This window comes from Phascolarctos cinereus, unplaced genomic scaffold (genome assembly GCF_003287225.1).
Source record: "Phascolarctos cinereus isolate Bilbo 61053 unplaced genomic scaffold, phaCin_HiC Scaffold_726;HRSCAF=1367, whole genome shotgun sequence".
NCBI lineage: Eukaryota > Metazoa > Chordata > Mammalia > Diprotodontia > Phascolarctidae > Phascolarctos > Phascolarctos cinereus.
Window position 1 is genome coordinate 285,140,028 of NW_027556098.1, and position 3,049 is coordinate 285,143,076.

Sequence of the window (3,049 nt, forward strand, 5' to 3'; positions counted from 1 at the left end):
TTTCCCAGGAGTTTTTGTCAAATATTGAGTTCTTACCCCAGAAGCTAGGGTCTTTGAGTTTACCAAACAGTAGATAGCTATAGCTATTTATTACTGTGTCTTATGTACTTTAACTATTCCGTTGATCCACCACTCTATTTCTTAGCCAGTACCAGATTGTATTGATAATTACCACTTTATAATACAATTTGAGATCTGGTCTGGCTAGACCAACTTCTTTTGAATTTCTTTTTATTGATTCCCTTGATATCCTTGAACTTTTGTTCTTCCAGATGAATTTTATTATTATTTTTTCTATCTCTCCAAAATTATTTTCGATAGTTTGATTGGTTTGGCACTGAATAAGTAGAATAATTTAGGTTAAATGGTCACTTTTATTATACTGGCTTTGCCTACCCATGAGCAATTAATATTTTTCCAATTATTTAGAATTGACTTTATTTGTGTGAAAAGTGTTTTATAGTTGTATTTATATGGTTCTTGAGTTTGTCTTGGCAGGTAGACTCCCAAGTATTTTATGTTGTCTGCAGTTATTTTAAATGGAATTTCTCTTTCTGTCTCTTGCTGCTAGACTTTGTTGGTAATATATATATATATATATATATATATATACACACACACACATAAATATATGTATTATATATAACATATAATTGTATAATACATGTATATAAATAAATATATATGTGTATATATAAATGCTGGTGATTGATGTGCATTTACTTTGTATCCTACAACTTCGCTTAAGTGGTTAATTATTTAAAGTATTTTTAGTTGATTCTCTAAGTATAACATATCACCTGCAAAGAGTGATAGTTTTGTTTCCTCATTGCCTATTCTAGTTCCTTCAATTTCTTTTTCTTCTCTTATTGCTATAGCTGACCCTTCTAGTAGAATATTGAATAATAAAGGTAGTAACAGGCATCTTTGCTTCACCCGTGAATATACTGGGAAGGCTTCTAGCTTACCCCCCATTACAGATAATCTTGCTGATGATTTTAGCTAAATATTACTTATTTTGAGAAAGGCTCCCTTTATTCCTTTGCTCTCTAATATTTTTAATAGGAACAGGTATTTTATTTTGTCAAAGGCCTTTTCTGCTTCTATTGAGATAATCATATAATATTTGTTGGTTTTGTTATTGATACGATCAGTTATGCTGATAGTGTCCCTAATATTAAACCAGCCCTGCATTCCTGGTATATAAATCCCACCTGGTCAAAGTGTATGATCCTTGTGATATATTGCTGTAATCTGTTTGCCCCTATTTTATTTACTCCTCCCTCTTCTTCCATTGCAATCTTCTTTCTCACCCTTTTATTTTGTTTTTGGGGTATCATCCCATCAAAGTCACCTTACATCCATACGCTCTATGCACATTCCTTCTAACTGCCCTTATATTAATAATGTTCTTGACTTACAAATATTATCTTGCTATATAGAAATAAACACTTTAACTTTATTGAATCTCTTATGTTTTCTCTTGTTTCTTTTTTGCCTTTTTATGTTTCTCTTGAGTCTTATATTTGGAGGTGAACTTTTTATTCATCTCTGGTCTTTTAGTTAGGAATCCTTGAAACTCCTCTATTTCATTAAATCTCCCCCTCCCCCTGCCCTGAAAGATTATATTCAGTTTTGCTGGGTAGGTGATTCTTGGTTGCAATCCTAACTTCTTTGCCTCCATTATAACATATTCTAAGTCCTCAGGTTCTTTGATGTAGAAGCTGCCAAACCCTGTGTAATCCTGATTGTAGCTCCATGATATCTGAATTATTTCTTTTTAGCTGCTTGCAGTACTTTCTCTTTGCTCTATGAGCTTTGGAATTTGGCTATGATATTCCTGGGAGTTTTCATTTTGGGATCTCTTTCAGGCTGTGACTAGTGAATGCTTTTAATTTCTATTTTGTCCTCTGGTTCTAGTATATCAGGGCAGTTTTCTCTGCTAATTTCTTGAAAGATGTTGTCCAGGTGTTTTTTTTTGTTTTTTATGATCATGACTTTAACTTATCTCTCCTGGATCTATTTTCTAGGTCAGTTGTTTTCCCAATGAGAAATTTCACATTTTTTTATTTTCTTTTACTTTTTAAATTTTGTTTTATTGTATCTTGATGTCTCATAGAGTCATTAGCTTCCACTTGCCCAATTCTAATTTTTAAAGAATTATTTCTTCAGTGAGCTTTTGTACTTCCTTTTCCACTTGGCCAATTCTAATTTTTAGGGAGTTATTTTCTTCGGTGAATTTTTTGTATATCTTCTTCCATGCTGTTGACTCTTTTTTCATGATTCTTTTACATTACTCTCATTTCTTTTTCCATTTTTTCCTTCTACTTCTCTAATTTGGTTTTTAAAATCTTTTTAAAGCTTTTCTAGGAGTTCTTTTTGGGCCATTTTTCTTTTGAGGTTTCACAGGTAGCCATTTTGACACGATTATCCCTCCTCTAAGTTTGTTTTTGGGGTATTATCCCATCAAAGTCACCTTATATCCAGACCCTTTATGCACACTCCTTCTAATTGCCTTATATTAATAATGTTCTTGGGTTACAAATATTATCTTGCTATATAGAAATGTAAACACTTTAACCTCATTGAATCCCTTATGTTTTCTCTTGTTTCTTTTTTGCCTTTCTATGTTTCTCTTGAGTCTTGTATTTGGACCTCCCTGTCATCAGAGTAACTTTCTATAGTCAAGTTCTTTCTTTTTTTTTTTTTTACTCATTTTTTTTTCTGCCTATTTTGTGACTTTGTGTTTTTATGTAAGAGTTGGGCTCTGGCCCCGCACTGTCCCAGGCTTCTGTGCTTGGACTCAGGGCCTCGCTGCCGGCTTTCACTGAGTTTCAGGGCTCAGCTACTCGTTTGCAACGGTGGCTAAGGCTTCCCTTCTGGGATTGCACGGGGAGGTGGAGCCTCCTTATTGGCCTTCCCTGGGTGTGGGCTCTAGCTGCGGGCTGCTAGGTTGCTATGGTAACAGAGTCTTTCTGCCGGCTGGCTCTGGAGGAGGGATCTTGTTGCTGGCCTGCCCCAGAGGAGGGGCCTCGCTGCTGGATTGCTA